Genomic DNA, 21,920 nt, shown 5'->3' with positions numbered 1-21,920 from the left:
AAAGAGACCTAATCAAACTTATAAGCTTTTGCACAGCAAAGGAAACCATTAAAAAAAAAAAAAAAAGACAACTGATGGAAAAGGAGAAAATAGTTTCAAACGATGCAACCGACAAGGGCTTAATCTGCAAAATACACAAATATCTCACACAACTCAACAGTAAAAAAAACCAACCACCCTAAATAGACCATTTCTTCAAAGAAGACATATGGATGGCCAACAGGCACAGGAAAAAAATGCTGAACATCGCTAACTATTAGAGAAATGCAAATCAAAACTACCTCACACTGGTCAGAATGGCCATCAATAATAAGTCTATAAATAACAAATGCTGGAGAGGGTGTGGAGAAAAGGGCACCCTCCTACACTGTTGGTGGGAATGTAAATTGGTACAACCACTATGAAAAACAGTAATGGAGGCACCTCATAAAATTAAATATAGAACTACCACATGACCCAGCAATCCCCCTCCTGGGCATATATCCAGACAAAGAATTCACTGAAAAAGATACATGTACCCTATGTTCATTGCAGCACTATTCACAATAGCCAAGACATGGAAAAAAACTAAATGTCCAAGGACAGATGAATGGATTAAGAAGATGTGGTTTATATACACAATGGAATACTACTCAGCCATAATAAAGAACAAAATAATGCCATTTGCAGCAACATGGATGGAACTAGAGACTCTCATACTAAGTGAAGTAGGTGAGAAGGAGAAAGACAAACAGCATATGATATCACTTATCTGGAATCTAATATATGGCACAAATGAACCTATCTACAGAAAAGAAACAAATCCATGGATTTGGAGAACAGACTGTGGTTGCCAAGCGGGAGGGGGAGGGAGTGGGATGGACTGGGAGTTGGGAGTTAGTAGATGCAAACTATTGCATTTGGATTGGATAAGAAATGAAATTCGGCTGCATAGCCCAAGGAACTAAATCTGATCATTTTTGATGGAACATGATGGAGGATAATGTGAAAAAAAGAATGTGTGTGTGTGTTTATATATATATATATTTTATATATACATAAAAGCATGTTATTTTGCTGTACAGAAGAAATTGATAGAACACTATAAATTAACTACAATAAAAATTTTAAATTAGATTAATGACAATAAATTGGTGAGATCTGACAGGAACTTGAACGCCAGGCCAAGGTCATAACATACATGGTCCTGCAAGGAGTACAGAAAGGAAGAAGTTTCTGAGAATGAGAAGAGAATGTGTTTCATGAAAAGCAATTTGAATTTCTGGAGTTAAATAGTGGCATCAGTGACAGAAGTATGAACATTAAGAAAACAGCCATTTTGCAAAAGACATTGTATCTTGATTTGCCTGTTGAATCTGAAAAATGAGTAAGTCCTACAGAGATAACCATTTGGGGGGGGGGTGAATTTCAGATACTGAAAGCAGAGGAAAGGAGAAATACCAATTGAGGAGGTCCCATCATGGCTCAGCGGAAACAAATCTGACTAGTATCCATGAGAACACAGGGAGATTGCAGACGGGGCTCAGATCTAGCAATGCTGTGTCTGTGGTGGAGGCCAGTGGCTACAGCTCCAATTCTACTACTAGCCTGGGAACCTCCATATACTGCAGGTGTGGCCCTTAAAAAAAAAAAAGAGTTCCGGTCGTGGCGCAGTGGTTAACAAATCCGACTAGGAACCATGAGGTTGCGGGTTCGATCCCTTGCCTTGCTCAATGGGTTAACGATCCGGCGTTGCTGTGAGCTGTGGTGTAGGTCACAGACGCGGCTCGGATCCGGTGTTGCTGTGGCTCTGGTGTAGGCTGGCAGCTACAGCTCCGATTCGACCCCTAGACTGGGAACCTCCATGTGCCGCGGGAGCAGCCCAAGAATTGGCAAAAAGACTAAATAAATAAATAAATAAATAAATCATTAAAAAAAGAAAGAAAGAAAGAAAGAAATATCAATTGTGTAATCACATAAGTATATATCATTATTGAAACTGGGAGAACAGCTAGGCTTTTCATCAGTTTGGGACCTTCAGAAAACAGAAACCCATGCAAGGTTATTTAAGAAAGAAAAGTATGGGAGGATATACAGTAGGTCACAGAAGTAAAGGACTTCCTCTGCTGAACTAGGAAAGGAGTGATACCCTGGAAACAAGACCTATGTTCTGGCCCTGACTTTCCCACTCGTTCCCTATGAAGCCTTGGTTAACTTACTTGGTATTCCTTAGTTTCTTGTCTCTGCAAAATAGTAGGTGAAACCAGATGGTATAGAAGAGTCATTTTCAATCCGGTATTCTCAAATATTTCTACTTTCAAGAACTGTTTTCTATGATACTGGGAAGGAATTTCCCAGAAAGGAATGGTAAGGTTTGGAGAAAATGCAATCAAAAGGCTTTTTCTGTAACGAAAGTATCAGAAGGAGTGCCCACTAGTCTTCTAAGTTCTGTTTCCATAAACCAGTTAGCACTTCTATGTCACAGAGTCTCAAGCTAGGAATCATTTCTTTTCAGACAGTTCAACATCAGATACAAAAACCGAGATTTTCCATACATGTTATTTCTACCATGTTCTAGCTTCTAGAGTTGCAACCGTAGCCTGATGTTAGTCTGAACTTGCCAGTAACTTCTGGCTGTTTGGAAGCTTTTGATAGTGATATTCATATTTTGCAAATCCAGATTTGTGTCTTCTTTAAACAATTAATCTTGCTCAGAACTCAGTGCATTCCTATAATTTGTAGACTCAAGTTTTCTCTCAAAGTAAAGAAATTTTCTTTTACTATTTTTTTAAGATTTCTATTTTTTTATATTATAGTTGATTTGCAATGTTTTGTCAATTTCTGCTGTACGGCAAAGTGACCCAGTCATACATATATATGTATATGTGTGTGTGTATGTATATATGTATATATAATCTACATTCTTGTTTCACATTATCCTCCATCATGTTCCATCACAAGGGATGAGATATAGTTCCCTGTGCTATACAGCAGGATCTCATTGCTTATCCACTCCAAATGCAACAGTTTGCATCTACTAATCCCAAACTCCCAGTCCATTCCACTCTCTCCCCCTCCCCATCCCCCTTGGCAACCACAAGTCTGTTTTTCAAGTCCATGAGTTTGTTTCTTTTCTGTAGATTGGTTAATTTGTGCCATATATTAGATTCCAAATATGTGGTGTATATATACACAATGGAATACTACTCAGCCTTAACAAAGAACAAAATAATTCCATTTGCAGCAACATGGATGCAACTAGAGACTCTCATACTAAGTAAAGTAAGGCAGAAAGAGAGAGTCAAAGTAAAGAAATTTTCTTTTACTATTTTTTTTAAAATAACTGCCTCTCTTCCACCTGTTCTTTTGTGGACCTTCTGGAATGCCCAGTGAGGATCTCAGACTATCCTCTGGGTCTTTTGCTCCCTCATTTTCATTTTTGTGTATCTTTACTTTCTACTTTGAAATATTTTTTCATCTTCCAAGTCACTCTTTTAGTTCTTAATAGAAATTAGTCTTTCAGCTGAATTATTATATTTTAATTAAAAAATAATTTTAAAGTCCCAATAAAATTTTTATGTGATAAGAAAATCAACCTAAACACTTTTGTTATGATCAGTGATATTGTTCAGCTTGCATCTCTACTAGCTCAATTTCACTAGGCAACATCTGTCCTAGGCATTGTTGGGCCATCCTCCTATGGCTGCACTATTTTCTTCTGCCTAATCATGACTTATAATCAAAATACTCTTCCCACCTTCCAGCAATCAAACAGGCATTATCCTAGGTGGAAGGAAACTTGCAAGCAGTGGTAAGTGCAGTAGTCACTGGGGGCCAGTGAAGCACTGGTCAGCAAACTTCCATCCTTCTATTCCTTCTCTCTCAGGAAGCTTCTGCAGACAGACCTCCTGAGTTACAAGATCTGGTGTCTCCTAGACTCTGGGATTTGAGAATCCTGTCTCATCCGCTTAACTCCTCAGCAGTTACTCCGGGTCCAGGAAAATCGATCAGGCCTATCATCAAAGGCCACACCTGGCCTCTTTCCTGAAGGAGTCCTTTCATCTCTCTTAGGCCCATCTCTAACCACTCTTTGCCCTGAGCCTCTCAGCCTCTGTATTTCCTAAAACCTATCTGGCCCACAAGAGAATAAAGTCCTCAGCTTATTCTCTTATCCTCAAGTCTCAGGAGAATTAGCTTCAATTATACCTCCAGTGTCAATCCCACCTGAACTTGGCCCAGCAGAAGCAGAATAATTTGGAGTCAAGAGGGACTGATATAAAGGATACACCACTGGGCTGCCACTTTCCCAGAAACCCTTTCCTCAAAGTGTTAAAAGTACAATTAAACATACCAAAGTCCAAGTTTCTAAAGGATATAATGTAGGATGATTATTCATATTACATAAAAACTCTACTACGAAAAATACTACATTTTAGAATAGCTAGCACCTCCTTAGAATAATAACAGCATGATTTTTAAAAAAGTACATTGATGACTGCCAGGTCTTTCATGGTTATGCTACTTTAGAAAGAGGAGCCCACATAAGATTCCCCTCATCCCTCATCAGGCTGCTCTATATTGTCCTGATGCTATCAGTTTACTATTCCCTCAAACTCAGGAGTTCACCAGACATGGTCTGGTTCAAGGTGAGCACCAGGCAAGGACTTAATACATGCAGCCATTTGCTCCTGAGAGAGGAGGAAACAGTGACAGCACAGTGGAGAGGGGATGTTTGAGTTTGGTCTCCACAGAAGCAAATTCTTCATTGGGCAATGTGTAGGACCAGGGCTGAGAGGGTAGCATTGGTTTGGAAGCTCTGCGCAACCTCAACCATAACCTCTCGCCTCTTTCACACTCTGCTGATAATAGTACTCAAGACACATGCACGCCAGCAGCCAATATGAACAAGGAAGCTGATACTGAGAAGATTCTCCCCCAGTGTCCCCACTGTTGTCCATTTCTTTCATGGAGTACTGGAAGACACAAGGATCTTCTTAATTCACAGGATGGACAGGTCCAGTTCTTTGACCCTAGTAGTATGAGGTCAGCTAGACTGAGAAAGGAAGAACCAGGAATTTTTCTCTCTTGTCCCTCTCCACCACTCTAGAACCCCAAGAGCATAAAATGCTTTTACTTCCCTTGAATTTCAAAGCTTTCCTACTGCTATGGCCTAGGCATCCTGGGTAACAATCCATGAGCAGGACAAGAAAGCCATGCCCAGTTGCCAACCCACTGTGTATACTAATTACCCTGTAAGGTAAGTGCTTCCCCCTTCACTTTAACCCCCCAAAACAAAATGACTACCAGAAACTAAATTTGGAGAAATACATTTTAGCACTATTAAACCCCAGGTTAATGAACCAATCTGTTCACGTGGCAGCTTACAGTGTGTTTTCCATTTCCTACCAGCAACCTCCCCCTGGATGCTTAAGGGCAGATGCTTCACTATGCTTCCAACTCTGACACATTTTTTTATCCAGGTTTTGAACATGTCGAAGGAACTGATTTAACAGCAGCCTTCATATGACAAGACAGGAAAGAAGATATTTTCCAGAGCAGCATTTTCTTTTTTTTTTTTTTTAAATGTAGGATGGTATTATTGTGCCTTTAATTAAATGATTCAGACATGGCTACACAGCTAGCCTGCTTATAGTTATCAGAATTGGGGAGCCAATTATTACTTTAAATCTAAATTCACAGTATTTACTATCATGAGTGTGATCACAGGATTTTACTTTATTTACATATAATTTGGTTCTTAACACAATTTGTAATAGTGAATACAATACCCAACCTTTGTTATTAAATAATGTATATTTAGATAAAGAATTAGAGTTGAATAGCTATCTTTCCAATACACATGAAATGTTTCTAATTCTTATTCATCCTTGTAGGCATGGTATAAAAATATTTATAAAAGAGTTGGTTACATATTCAGACAGAAAGAATTTACATACAGTTAATAGAATATTCATAGTCGGTAACATAGATGTGAACTGATGTTGATGCTACTTAAATATAAATCTAAGTGGTTTTAAATGTAACAGTAAAAACAGAATAAATAAGACTAAAATCAAATGCAGATTATTTTTGCTGAAAAGTCCAGCTATACAATTAACAATAAAATTGGTATTATTGTCTTCACCCCATTCTACAAAAATCTACTTCCTATCCATTGAGGTTACGGACAGCAAATAGAAATTTAAAATTTCATAATAGCTATTATTTTTCATAAAACATAGACTTTTAAAATATTTTATATAATAAAGGAAAATATCTATCACTGATGTCAGTGTGTTCTTATATTCAACTCAAAGAAATTTTATTTTGTTGCAAAAAAGTTTCATGTTTGACAATTTATTTAACCTATTACCCAATTATCTGATTCTATCCTATATCTTTAATATTTAATAGGCCCTATCAGAGTGGCATTTTCTTAAGAATCTCTTATCAACCAAGGAACTGTGACCATCTCTTCTGCCCTCACGTGGATAGTGTGCATTTGCTACGTGTTGGGTACTGAATAACATGGAGCAACTGTTACAAACAGAATCTCCAAGCCTGCTGGCCTGAAAACTATAAGAAATACCTGGTGCCCTATAATTCTCAGCATTTAGAGAAAAGTCCATCCATACAGAGAGCAGACATAAAAAGCAATGATTCCTAGCAACAGCGCCACACCTGGATGAAGCGGAGGGAAGGCGGGCTTAGGCCTTCCTCCTTCTGTGTACTCCACAAATAAGAACATCCAGAGACTGGACTGCTATGTTGAGGCCAAAACCCATGTCCAGGTCATGCCACTGAGTCCCTCCAAGTCACAGAGGTCATTTAAGGACTGTCCAGTAAAAGAAATCATTGGACATTAACTCGATCACCCACAAGGCAACCATATTCATTTTTCTAACTTTCCTAGGTCAGCCACTGCTGAACAGAATTTTTTTCCCATGTGCGTTCCTTTCCAAATACTTTTATTTTCCTTAGCCAAGTTACATTGCTCCCAGTGAGTCCTGGGCTCCTTTCTGAAGAATAGTATCACTGCAGACAAGGCGGTACCAGCTAATAAAACCCATTAGACTGACAATTTCATCGTCACCTCTAGCACCCACGGCCCCATGGCAACAGCCTCCCAGAGTTGCTTTCTCGACTTCCCTCATTTGCCCCAATTGTCATTTCAACAGCATACCTGGCATTCAGAACAATCTGAAAGGGCCAAAGACCAAAGCTGCAGAGATGGGGATATTAAATTAAACCCATGCCTCACCAGAAAGCCTCAGAGGGACTCAGGAAGAAAAGGTGAGTGACAGGGACCAAAGCACTCATTAATGGGAAGCTGACTTGTCACATTCATGGAGTCCTGTCAGGAGCTGAACTCTGATTTAAGCAGGAAGACAAGGTATGATGTTCCAGAGAAAATGCTTCATTTTTTTTTTTTCAACATTTAACTCAATTGCCTAAGCCTTTTTATTCTTTTTATTTATTTTTTTTTTGCCAAGTTAGATTATATTTAAATATTTGGACTATGACAAGAAAGTCTTTATTAAACACCTGTCTGCATTAAGCACACTTGTCCTCCAGAAGCTTTTAAAATAGGAAATTATGAATGGAACTAAAGACTCTCATACTAAGGGAAGTTAGAAAGACAAATACCATATGATTATCATTTATATCTGGAATCTGATACATGGCACAAATGAACCTTTCCACAGAAAAGAAAATCATGGACTTGGAGAACAAACTTGTGGTTGCTAAGGGGGAGGGAGTGGGATGGACTGGGAATTTGGGGTTAATGGATGCAAGCTATTGCCTTAGGAATGGATAAGCAATGAGATCCTGCTGTGTAGTACTGAGAGCTATGTCTGGTCACTTACGACGGAGCATGATAATGGGAGAAAAAAGAATGTATATATGTATGACTGGGTCATCTTGCTATACAGTAGAAAATTGACAAAACACTGTAAACCAGCAATGATGGAAAAAATAAAAACCTTTTAAAAATAAACAAATAAAATAGGAAATTAGGGATGCAGGGTTTAGGTGAGAAGCCAGCAGAAAGCAAGTCCATGGGGCCCATTTGCAACTTGAAAGAAAGCAAGAAAGAAAGAAAGAAAGAAAGAAAGAAAGAAAGAAAGAAAGAAAGAAAGAAAGAAAGAAAGAAAGAAAGAAAGAAAGAAAGAGGAAGGAAGGGAGGGAGGAAGGAAGGAAGGGAGGGAGGGAGGGAAAGAAAAGAAAAGAAAAGAAAAGAAAAGAAAAGAAAAACTCAATCATGAACGATCCCTTTAAGAGTTATCTGTATATCGAAGACTCTATTAAAATAATCATCCCTATGGAGTTCCCATTGTGGCTCAGAGGGTTAGGAACCCAACATAGTGTCAGTGAGGATGCAGGTTCGATCTCTCGCCTCACTCAGTGGGTTAAGGCTCTGACATTGTTGCAAGCTGCAGTGTAGGTCACAGATGTAGTTCAGAGCCAGCATTGCTGTGGCTGTGGTGTAGGCTGGCAGCTGCAGCCCCAATTTGACCACTAGCCCAGGAACTTCCTTATGCCACAGGTATGGCCCTAAAAAGAAAATAATAATAATAATAATCATTCTTGACAATAGATAAAAATTTAAATAGAGGAATGTATCAAAAAGCCAAGCTTTGACAATACTCTCCTGATAAGCTGACGACCCCAGTGAAGAAAACAGCTATCAATTAAATCTGCATAATTCAAAGTGTGGTCCTGCAATTAACAGTCTCAGCATCACCTGAAAACTTCTGAAATACAGAAACTCAGGCACCCCTCCAGATCTATGCAGACAGATTCTGCATTTTATCTACACCCCCAGGTGATCTGAACCCCTGAGTTCGATGAGTGAACTCTCGGGTTTTGAAGAGAACTTATCACTGACATGCCCTGCTGATCTTCCCAGCACGGGCCACTGTGAGGGGACATGCACACTGTAAGGCCACGTAGCTAGAGGCCACACAGATGACACCCTAGGTGCCACTTGAGGGACTCTATACAGCTATGGGGATAAGTAAGGGAGGACAGGAGAGAGGAGCATGCATCAGAGACCAACTTTGCAGTCTAGCTGTAATGACTATCTCTGGCTGGAAGGCTTTGAGCTGCCAGTCTGATTAACCTCTTCACAAAGACCTCATCAGCAGTCAGCTCCAACTCTGCTGACCCCAGCACCTTGCCAAGATCATTTGTTCCCAGGGAGCAGGCCAATGGAGCTCAGACCTCCCTCCTCTCAGGACTCGGACAGCAGGGATTATGACGACCTTGACAGTCATGGGCTCCCTTTCTCTCCTACTTCTGAGGGAAGCCATCTCACCTCCTGCTCCCAGTGGGAGATCTTCTGCCCACCCTGAGTGCTCAATACCAGGGTGATAAAGTGAGTGGGCACGAGACCTCAGCATGTGCATTATCCCAGCCTTGTACAAACCATCCTAATGCCATCTTTTGACCACATTTCCTGAGAGGCAAGTCATTCAATTAAAATTCAACTAATGGCTCTCTTCTCCATTCAAATGTATTGGGATCTTGGAAAGTAAAAAGTTACTTGAATAATGATTACCACACAGGTTCTGATTAAAAAATAAGGCTGCTGACAGCTAGGGGCCATAGACCCTGAGATGCTAAAACTCGCCAACACCGGCATTTTAATTACAAGGTAACATTCATCATAAAATACCAAATTAACTACCCTAGAAGAGCAGAAGGGGATAGAGATTCAGGGACTGGCTGACCCTAATTAAACTGGATTTCATAATGGAAATGATGGTCCCTCATCTCTGAATGGCACTCCTCTCTCTTGCTGCTCTCTGTACCCTTTTCTCAACATTTTCTCCAAGTTCTAAATAACTTCAAGAAAGAAACAGAACAAGGAAATAATTTGTGATGATCACCATTTACTTCTGTTCTGTGAGACAGAATTACAAGGAATACATAAGCACTTCTAAATATCCATTCTATATATATATATATACATATATGTATATATATATATATAGGCTGTGTCCACGCATAGAGAAGTTCCTGGGCTAATAATCAAACCTGAACCACAGAGGTGACAAAGCCGAGACTTTAACTGCTAGGTCACCAGGAAAGTGTATTCATTCTATATTTATACCTATACATAAAATTATTTTTTACTTAGATTATAACAAATCTAAGCAAAACAAATTACTTTTATTTTCTAAAAAATATTTGGGTTTAAAAATTTTTGTAAAATTCAAAGAAGTATAGAGAAGAAAATAAAAGTAATCATTAGCATCAATGATTATAGCTGTCAATATCTGGATGTACTGATTTGCAATATGGAGTGTGTCTGTGTGTGTGAAGAGAGACAGAGTGACACAGGTAGAAATTACCAGAGAGTTAGACAGAGAAATTTGGAATCATAATACACATAGTTTTATATTTTATTAGGTTCATGTAACATTGTTTTGTGAGGGATTTTAATGATCTGTTGGAAAATATTTTTATACTGACGTTAAAAACAAAACAAAAAAAACCTAAGAATTCCAGTTAGGCCATCCTTTGCAATAGCACCAAGAAAACTGAACAATTTCCTGAGCTAAAACATTCTTGATGGTTTAGAAGAAATATATTATCCTTTAAAAAACTGAAGATACTAGTATAACCAACATACAGAAACTTAAAATAGCCAGAGTTGGACATGAGTCACTGGGTTAAACACATGGAACTGAAATTAGTATCCCTTGTCAAATGGAAGTGCAAATCCATGAGAGTATTCTGAAGAAATATCATAGTATTATAACTGTTACCTTTAACGTTTTCTATAACTCAATAGAAGAAATAAAACAAAGGACTAGAACAACTTGACTAGAGTCTTTGAGCTCAATTACATCTAAGTTTCCTCTTTTGCACATGGGAGAATTGCTCTTCTCCACCTTTGCAGTCTGGGGTCATATGATTACTTCAGCTGGTAGGATGTGACCAGGATGCTATGTCTCTTCAATGAGCAGGGCAGGACAGTCCCAGCATCCAGCTTCCCTGGTGTAGTGACCATGAAAAGGTCTTGTGTTGAAATGGAAGAGCTAAAGGTCAAGGCACTTCCTGCTCCATCGATGATGGGGTGGCAGGAGCCTTAGAGAGTGGCTTAGATACACTAAGCCACTGGGGTTATTTGTCAAGTTAGCACAACCTATATTATCCTGAATACTACAATCAAAAAAAAAAAAAAAAAAAGAATGAATGTTCAATTCCTATCAGACATGCATGAGAGCTGTAGGCCACTATGCTTCACAGAAGGAAGGTAACATTCTGCTCACACCTCCTTTTCCCCAGCTGTATCCCTAAAAAATGGGGTAGGTCAGAATGTGTGATCAGATTAGAGGGGGCAGACTTCAAGGTCAGTTACATTCTCTGACATTCAAATGTATGGAAGGCACCTGCTACAGGAAACAACTTTGCAGAGGCTTCGAGGAATGAAGAAGTTGATTAGGGATAGTCCCTGCCTTCTAGAAGTTTAAGGTCTACCAGAGAATAAAGCCATGAGTACAGAGATGGCCTCTGAGCCTCAGCTCTATTATCTGTCAAGTGGGGATAAGACAGCACCTTCTCAGCAGAGCACTAAGAGAATGTAACACCTAACACAACACCTAACACAGTAATTACTCATTAAATACCTATTATTGTTAGTTTTCATTTATCTGTAGGGCATATTATTTATCACAGAATCGTCCCTTCTTCAATTTAAAAAAAAGTAGTTTCTCCCTGTGTGTCAAAATATACATTATCATATAAAAAGCATGGGCCTCACACAGCAGACAGTCCAGAGATGAAAAGTTTAAACATATGTCCTGGGCTGAGGGACTTCTGAAGACCTCAGTTTCATCAATGATAAAATTGAGATAATAATATCTTGTTTTCAGGATTCTTGGAAGGAATTAAGGAAATCAAGTACATGACTCAGAAATATAATTCTTCTCCTCATACTTCCCCTTCTTTCTTTAAGAAAGATAACCAGAACAAAAGATGTAAAGCCTGTTTACAACTGTAAGTAGATTATCTCTAAGAATCCTACAGGCTCTGGAATTCAGAGAAATGTGTATCCTAAGAAGCAGGATGTTTCCAAAGCTGGGAGACTCCATTTCCCTTTCAGAGCCATACAACTCATAATCCTGTTTCCTGAAACTTTAAAATTGTATTCACTGTTATCCACAATTCTATTTAACTTGACAAAAGGTTTTCTTTCACCTTTTGTAGTTCTTTGGGTTGAGCTGTTATATGAAAAAGTTGACTGAGAAACAAACTGCCTTTAAGAGCAACTAACAATGAGGAGCAGTCAGCCCACATCTCCTCCTATAGATTTCTAGGGTTACAAAGGTGCACGAACGCCAATATTTCAGCGGGGCAGTGGGGGAAGGCCCTGTTAGTTCACTGGTGACATGATACCAATGCGGCATTACATTATCCAGTCTATGCCGACTCGGGAATGGAGAGAGATTAAACTCAGCTATAAAAGAAACAGCACGTCTGAGCTTGATGTAGTCTTCTGGCCAAGAAGCTTAGGGTACATGACAATAACAGCCAATCACTCATCTGGCCCAGAACTAGTACCTTTTACTTGTTACTCATTTTGTTAATATATATGGTATATTCACTACCTCTTCCAGAAGGGTTTTTTTGGCATCTTGAATTCAAGCTTCTCTTGAGAAGAGGAGGAGGAAAATCGAAAAATGTGATGTGATTGGGGGAAGAAAATGGGGCAAAGGTTCTCAATGAGCCCCAAATCTGGGGAAGCAATCACTTCAGTATCTCCACTTCTTTTTCAGTTTTTTTTAATTTGGGGTTTTTTTTGTTTTTTTTTTTTTTTTTAACTGCCATACCTGTAGCATAGGAAGTTCCCGGGTTACGGTCTGAATCAGAGTTGCAGCTGCTGGCCTATGCCACAGCCATAGCAACACGAGACCAGAGCCACATCCTCGACCTACATCACAGCTTGCACAAATGCCAGATCCTTAACCCACTGAGCAAGACCAGGGACTGAACCCGCATCCTCATGGACACCATGTCAGGCTCTTAACCCTCTGAGCCACAACAGGAATTCCCACTTCTCCTTTTGACCCCAGAGGTCTAAGCATTTGGTTCAAAGAAAAGACAAGACCCAAACTATCAACTTCCATTTAAAGCAACTGTTATCTCCTATCCTCCAAGAGGAAACCCTGGAATCAGAGGGGTCTGCATTCCAATTGCGAGTACCCCCACTTGACTCACTCTATGAATCTGGGCAAGTACAACCTCACCGAATCCCCAAGTCCATATCTGCAAAATGGAGGAAACACCACTTAAATGGGGGTGTTGGGAGGACAGAATGAGGTTACCTGTGAAGTTTCTGGAGAGCCACTACCCACAAGCACACATGCCGAACACCACTGCCACACTGTGAATGGCATGCCTTGAGTGCAGTGTGAAACCTGTACAACTGTACATGGCAGAATATTCCTTCATTCAACAACTTCATCCATTCAACATTCATATACTATGTTCCAGGCACTGCAGTGCCAAATTCCCTCAATAAGCTTAAATGAATTATTCATCTATAAATTTATTCTAAATTAATTCTTAGTTTTCCATGACACCTATCACAATTTTGCATTCTGTCTGTCATTTGCTCAAGTGTCAGTTACCCAACACATCCACCATACTGCCGCATTTCTGTGTTTCTTTTCATCACCATGAGCTATTCCCCAAAGTATCCAAAACACAGTGTGATGTGAAGTCTGTTCAGAGTGGGTATCTCTGACAAAAATGGCACATCTTTCCAAGGGCTGGGGCACGCCTGGCACGTGGACCATCAGTGAGAAGAGGCTTTTTCCACTTTCATTGCCAGATCCTCAGCCCTTAGATCTGTGTCTGGCACACGTTTGTGGGACAGAATGAAAAACTGGAGCCCTTGGAGGTGTTACGTAAAGATAATTCAAATCCCTGAAAGATTATTATTGGATTACTGGAGGAGGATTAAGAGAGAGTATTTCAAAATGAAAAACATCCACATCCAGCCCCAAGAGTGAAACGGAGGAAGTATGAGATCTAATAGCCTAATTATTAGAGAGTAATCTAAGAAAATCAGCTCTGTCCCAGACTTAGTATCTTTTTTAGAGTGATTCACAAGATATTGTGATAACAACATCATTTATCAAGTGCCTTCTATGTTTTGTGACATCCAATCTGTTATCTCTAATCTTCACGACAATGCCGTGGACGTCAGGACTACTATTCCTATCTTAAGAATAAGGAAATAGGCTTGGCGATCATAAATAACTCAGCCATGCCATACATGCAGGAAGGGCCTAATCTGAAACAGGCTCATCTGGCTTTGAGCCCTTCATCCTTCACATGGAGACAAGAGAGTGTGTGTATGTGTGTGCATGTGTGTACATATCCAGAGGCGCATGAAGATATAGGACGTGTGCGCCCCCATCGTCAGCTGCTGTTCAGGATATGCCCATAATGCCCACAAACCCTGTAAGACTAAACTCCCAAAGATTTTTTTCTTTATGATTTTATTTATTTCCAAAACTTTATGTTCTTTAAAGAAAAAGAGAGACTATTTTAAAACCCACTGTCAGGTCCCATGATAACATCACCCATCATGGATGCATGATGATGGAGGAGGAAGCATGGTTATGAAAATTCACAGTCATCACTTTCTGGCACACAAGTCTCTGACCTCTCTAATCTTTCGCATCTGGGAATATAAAACTGGGCATCTGAGCAGCTCTGACCCCAGGCTCTGAGACCAACACCCCAGGCTGTTTAATGGCCTAGAGCTCTCCAAGGGTGCCCGGCCTAAGGAGGCCATGTGGGAAGAGGCAGTGGGTCCCTACTGAGCCACCCAAACTCCTTACCTAATAGACCACATGGCTGAGCAGGATGTCTGCCTGGAACTAGAGGTGAGGGCTGGCCCTGGGCCAAAGGGCTGCTCCAGGCATTTCTCTGTGGCCGATGTCAAGGTGTGCAGGGTGTTTAATTAAAGGAGTACAACAAAATGGCTTCAAGGCAATGGTGCATTTCCCTGCAAAGCCTTGGCCTGTGTGGAGTCAATATCCCTGAGAAGCCCTCTCCCTGCTGCTCCTAGTGGTGATGGGGAGGCCCCATCCAAATGCTTCCAGAGCTCACACAGTTTGTTTCCTTCCCTCCATGCTTGTTAGATGCCCGGCATAATTTTCACAGGCCATGTTGATGCCATACGCTCAAACCACTGAAGCATTTTACTGCCTGAGCAGAGGCACTTAGCACAAGAAGAACATATTGTTTTCATAGCTGGTTGACTCTCAATACCTCCCTCAGGAGGCTCCAGGCTCAAAGAGAAGGTGTCTGGGATGTGTGGAAGATGCCAGCAAGGTAAAGAGTACCCAGTCTGCCCGACAAGCAGGAAGAAGATTCAAGCCATTAATAACAGAACTTTGACACAAAAGAAAAAAAGTAGACCATAAAGAAATGATATATACAAAAATGTTTTTCTTTATTGGCAAATTAACACTAGTTCGTGTTAGTGATTCTCATGCAATCAAGGTCAATTTGTCTCCCAAGAGATATATAGCCAAGTCTAGAGATATTCTGGCTTATCACAATTAGGTGGAGAGGAGAATACTACTGGCTCCTAGTGGGTAAATGAAAATTACCTACTAGATGTTTAGCAGCATCTGACATGCACAGGACCATCCATCCAAAAAAGAATTGTCAAAACTCAACCCCAATGCCAGTGGTGCCAAAGCTGAGAAATCCTGGTTTGTGTTAACTCTGCACAGGTAAGAACGCTCCCCCTGCCCTGAAACTTCATCAATTATATTAGCCACATTCAAGGCAGAGTGGATAGTGATTGGAACATAGCATTGGAGCAGTTGGAGCATTGGAGCATTGGAGTTCTCTCGCAGTGCAATGGGTTAAGGACTCAGTATTGTCACTGCTGTGGCTCAGGTCTCTACTGTGGCTCAGGATTGATCCCTGGCCTAGGAACTTAGACACAACATGGGTACAGCCAAAAATAAAAAACATAAAAGCAGTACCGTCTGGGGGGTTTCCCGGTGGCCTAGTGGTTAAGGATCCAGCATTGTCACTGCTGCAGCGTGGGTCACTACTGTGGTGCAGGTTCAATTCCTGGCCAGGGAGCTTCCATGTGGCATGGGCATAGCCAAAAACAAGCAGCACCATTTGGTGTGTAAGGTCTGGGTTTGAATATTGCAGAAGAACCTTCTAGCGCTGTGGCCTTGGGCAGGTGATCTAATTTCAGTGAGCCTCCGTTTTCTCTTCTGCCAAATGTAGACAGAATTGGCCACAGCTAACCTTGTGAGGTTTAAGTTACATGAGATGATAAGAAAGCATTTAGCACCTTGTCCACACTCAGCTACAAATAACTGAGTGCTGATTATCAAGGCCGACAAAGTGGGGGCAAAACAGAACAAAACATGGCTTTTAAGAGAAATGCACTTTAGCAACCTATGGGAACTGGAGTCTGGGTTTGACAGGATTTCAAGGAAGCTCAGAAGGTGCCTCTTTCCTAGCGGGTCCATGCCCTAGGGAGCCTCACCTCTGTGTACCCACACCCAAAGGTACCTCCTTGTCCTCCCTGTGACTCTCCCTTTGCTCAGCTCAGGCATCTGATCACTCTGGTGTCCAGGTCTTTACTGTCAAAGGCCAAGCTTAAGCCCAGCGATAGGCGGGTCAGGGAGAGAAGACACTTGGGCATGCGTGGAGCCAGAGGGGCTTTGGCTTCTCGCCACGGCTCCAATGCTAAGAAAATCAGGCCAGACTTGGCAACACTTGCCTTTGGTCTGATGCCTGCCCTCCCTGGCCTCTCACAGCTGATATCTGCTTCAACACTGTTACCTCTAGGCTCCAGAGCCCTGTCCTCAGAGCAACCCAGGAGCCCTCCTTTTCCCAAGCCCATGGATTTCCTGGCACACAGGTTACCCTGCTGGCTTCAAAGGCCCTCTGGGCAGGGAAGCACCACAGCGCACGTAGGGAGCTGCTCAGCCAGCCATGCAGACAGCCTCAAAATGCCTTCAAATCAAAGAGCTAAGTAAGAGATTCCTGGGAAGCCACCAAGCTCAGTTTACCCAAGCAGGTGAGATGGAAGCTCAGAGAGAGGAAGACACAGGACCACTGCCACCCCACAGGGCCCCTCTGTATAAGTTAGAAATGACATGTATTGGATGGAGGCAGTTCTGGGTCAGGGTGAACAGCCAGCAAGCAGCCGAGATCTCAGGCCAACAGACCATCCTATGCAAAAGCTCTGGGAGGGGGCTGTCAACAGAGCTGAGATCAGACTGATGACCTCTTAGTAGAGATGGAGTCAGTTATAGACAGAAAAGGCACGGCTCCTGGACTCTTTGCTGTCCTTGCAAACCAAGATCCATTGGTTGACAAGCCTAGATTTCACATTCCATCTTCCTTTGGCCCCATTAACGACAGAAAGGGGAAACAAGCAGACACCTGGAGTGGTATGGGTTTCATAGCTGGTAGCCCAGAAAAACTCAGCACTTTCAAAAGAGTGAGGAAAGCTGAAAAGGGGAAACCTCATTACCCAGTTCAGAGTCAACACAGAAATGTAAGGTCAAACCCCAAAGGATGATTTTGTTTTGAAATTGTAACCAGTCATCATGGCAGAGCAGAGGGAAGACGGGGAATGGTTTCACGCAGTCCATTACATTTCCCTTCACTGGAGTATCTTCTATGACTTTTGTGATGCAAAAAACATGGCACATGATTAGGGGCAACTTCTACTGGGATTAGATAAATTGTTACACACTGCAGCTTAGGCACAGCAGGAACCTGTATTAAAACAGTTCAGCTACCACTCCGTCCCTCTTGTTCTGCAGACAACTTGCTTATTCTCCTCTCATCCTTTTTTGTCCTGATTTTCCCTTCGTGTACAACACCTGCAACCTCTGCCTCCCTATGTGGTCTTGGGAGGACTCCTCCTTTCTCTACATCCCATCTTTAGGTCAAAGATCAGCAGACTTTTCTAATAATGGACTGGACAGGACACCCTTCTAGGCTCTGTCCCTCACAAATACTACTCAACTCTGCTTTTGTAGCACAAAAGCAGCCATATGCAATATGTCAATTATGGCTGTGGCTACATCCCAATAAAGCTTTATTTATAAAGACATGTTGCAGGCTAGATTGGGATCCTTGGCCAGTCTGCCAGCCTCTGCTCAAGGTGGTGCTGGACATGAAAGGGGCAGAATCTGAGCCCCAGGTCACTGACACAAGCCGTGAAAGCCACCAAGCGGTGATGCTCCCAGACAAACAGAACTTAGTAGCCAAGATGGCAAATGGTACAAAATTCTTCCTCCCATTCTACCCTTTATGGTCACTGAGTTGGGAAGAGGATTAAACTGAGAAGATTGGCATCAGGCAATAAGAGAAGGGATTATCCTAGAGCAGAGAGGCTTTATTCTAAGAGATACCTTCATCTGGGCATCATGAGATTGATAAATTCATATAAGATTATGCAAATAAGACTGGTCTCTCCTCTACGTTTTCGGAGAATACCAGAGGGACAAAACCAAAAAGGTGGCCTCAAGAATAGGAGCATATTAAAGAATTCTGTCTATTCTATTTATTTAGGCAATTACACACAGTTATGCCTTGACACCAAGAGTTTTTTTGTTTGTTTTATTTTGTTATGTTTTGTTTTAAAGAGTGAATGAGACCCAGACAGGACTTCCCAGAAGCCTAAGATCTGGAACAAACTAACATGTCTAGAGGGCTCTTGGGAAACAAGAAGGCTCTGCTCCATCCATGTTAGACAGTGAGGGGAAGGATGACAATCCATCCTGATGTAGCAATTAATTTTCTGCTAGAAGGACAAGACCTCAAGACCAACTTCTTTCTTCATGACTGAAAAATGTTCAGTTTCCCAGATTATAGCATAATCCCTTCAGGGCAGGGAAGGCACTATTAAACCCTCACCCAGTATCCCTACAGGTTAAGTATTAATCACCGCTAACATCTAAGGAACAATTACTCCATCCCAGGCACTATCAAAGAGCTTTAATGACCTTCTCATTTAATAACCTCCCAACTCATGCCTTGGGAGGCATTATCATTATTATTCCGTATTGACAAATAATGGAACTGGGACACAAAGAGACTGAGTAACTTGCTCAAAATTATGCAGCTACAAGTACAGAATCCAGATTTGAACCCAGGTATTCCAGTCCAGAGCCAGTGCTCTTAACTTCTTAACTATTTGCAGTGCTTCTAATAATGCAACTCTACAGGTGATCAGCACAATGTGTGGGATGGATGACAGCAGTGACTCTGGGAGGTCAGGAGCAAAGAAGGAGTTTTGGGCTGAAGGTAAGCCAAACTGTGCATAATTGCCAGTGAGCTCACTCTGTGCACTCCCCTGGGTGGGGACAATGGGACATCTTGATGGCTCTGCACCAGGAGCCAGGATCTAAGAGGGTGGCTGCTACTAGAGGAGCTGTAAGAAGGCATTTCTGCAGCTCATTAAAAAAAAAAAAAAAAAAAAAAAAAAAAAAAAAAAAGGCTGTTCTTCAACTGCCTCAAGCTGGGAGGAGCTGGAAATGTGCCTACCACTGGGAACAAAGCTCTCTCTGAACACCCCCCGACACACACACACTAGAGCCTTCCCAAAGGGGACTGGGTAGAGAAAATGGTCCCTGGGTAGTCCCTCCACATCTTCCCAAGATCCTGACTCTAGGGACAGGGATTTGGAATTTCTCAGTGATGGGTAAGGACAAGGGGCAGCTAAGGAGGAGGAAAAGGAAGAGGCACTAGCAGGCTGTGGCTAGAAATGATAGGTTTTAGATCACTGGGTTTTTCCTTCCTCAACATCCTAATTATTTTGATTTTTCTTTCCTTTTTATTCATGTTTTTTCTTAAAATGTTTTCTTTTCAGGAGTTACGTTCATCTTTTTCTGGTCTAACACTGGCATTTGGGAGCAAGAAATGTAGTCCAATTAAAATTTTGAGTGCACCACATGGAATATAAGGCAGATTGCACTTCTATTGTCTTTTTCAATTTTACTGAAGTATAGTTGACTTACAATGTTTCTACTGTCATTGCATATATTGTGTACTTGGCTTCAGCCTTTAACAAAGTTATTTAATAGTTTTTGAGCAATTGGACAGCTTTTAACTAGCTTAGAATTCTACACCTCCAAAGTCATTATATCGTGTTAGGAGAATGTCATGAGCAAAAATGTCTGATTGCTTTTTTTTTTTTTTTTTTTTTTTAACCAAGAATACTTTCAAATAGACACTATGTATCTTTGTAAAAGATATCTTTATTCTTGAAATATATTTTACCCTCCATTTGAAATGTTTCTTTAAAATTACATTAAATCACTCCTAATGAAACATGGAACAAAGTTGTTTCATTTATTCTCTGATCAAACATCTAACATTTCTTTCTTTGTATAACATATTTTGATAACAGGGTGCGAAGATTCTGTACAAGTAATTATTTCCAAAAGTCAGAGAACCTGTACTCAGATCCTAGATTATCTTTAATCTGTTGCATTACTTTGGCCCAAATCATTTCACATCTCTGTACCTAGGTATCCTTTTTTTAAAAGATTGGGAAAGAAGTTGAATTAAAACTTAGAAAATTGTCTTTTAACAATACCATTCTAGAACAGCTTTCAGTGAGGTTTACATTTCCTACCATCTTCCTGCTTCCTTTCTGCTCTAAGGCAACCCTTTTAACCGGATTTCACCTGATGAAGGAAGGGAAGGAAAGATCAAACAGACCCTGAGAATCACCAGGGAAGGAAGAAAAAGGAATTCTTTGTTCTGCACACACACAGACAAAGACACACACACACACACACACACACACACACGACATATACAATGACTGCAACACTAGAATGTGAACTTTTCAATAGTCAGTTGTACCATACCAATGAGAATATCTCTATTCTAAGAGCCATCATCAAGTATTTGGTAAAGGAATTATTTATTTTACTTAAGGTCAAACATCAAAAGGCCACAAGCTTAGGGGAACCCGCGCCACCCTATATCTCCCTAGTCTTGGAAAGGAAGGATCCAATGAAACAATCACAAAGAATGCCAGCCTCAGAGGGAATAAACTTAGAATCTTCCATTTCCACAGCCTGGATGTCACCACAGTGTATCAGTCAGATTTCACTTAAGTCACTACCAGGAAAGATCCAGACACCGGCTAGGGTCACGACTCACCAGGCATCTGGAAAGCAACTAATTCCTCATGCACTGAGGATGCCAAAACCAAATAACATAGATTGGCTTCAGCTTACAACACGCATCTACTATGAAAATATCCACAAACAATGGCTAAACATACAAACAATGTGCAAGAGAAATGGGGGTGTTTCCTGGACCAGCCACAGCATAAATTCCAAAAGTCTTTATTTCAGGCCCTTGGGACTCTCTAGCATGTCAAACTATGAGCCCGAAAAGCAGTGCTCCAGATCACTCAGAACTGACAAAAATTATGGTTGAAACTTCAGCCACCGAGCTGGGAAAAATGTTTCAACAGCATCTCTTCAGTTGAGATGGCCCCTCCAAGGAGCTCTTTACATGCAGCAGAAAGTGACCAGTCTGCTGATCACAGCAGGGACCGAGAGAAACTGGGTGCTTTCCTTGAACCCATCAACAGCTGAATTTAAAATGTGGGGAAAGATACAGAACTGGAGAGGAAGTGGCCTGTACCCAGGAGAGGAAGGGGAGCCAATGGAGCCCTGGAATAGGGAAAGGTCCCCTGGAACTTACTGTCCCTCGGAAAATGTAGGCAACAAAAGAAAAAGACCAACAGCCCTAAGCTTTTACTCACATCATTCCCCTTTCCTGGACTGAATTTCTCCCTTCCAAATATGGAAATCCTATTTGGAACCCCAGTTTATGCTCTTTCTCCGTAAGACTTTTCCAAACCCATCCACCCCACAAAAATTGCTCCCTTCTCTAAA

General features: G+C 41.2%; 1 protein-coding gene across 5 annotated transcripts in view; it reads right to left on the bottom strand.

The window, feature by feature from the left end:
• The window catches only part of CPNE4 (copine 4), a 595,221-nt gene that overhangs the window by 553,116 nt on the left and 20,185 nt on the right, over nt 1–21,920 (bottom strand). The window lies entirely within an intron of this gene.

This window comes from Sus scrofa, chromosome 13, assembly GCF_054392235.1.
Source record: "Sus scrofa isolate SSC_HxYL_T2T_F1_AM1 chromosome 13, Sscrofa_HxYL_maternal_Yorkshire_Landrace_v2.0, whole genome shotgun sequence".
Lineage (NCBI taxonomy): Eukaryota > Metazoa > Chordata > Mammalia > Artiodactyla > Suidae > Sus > Sus scrofa.
The sequence above is the reverse complement of the archived record's forward strand: the minus strand, read 5'-3'. Positions and strand labels throughout refer to the sequence as shown.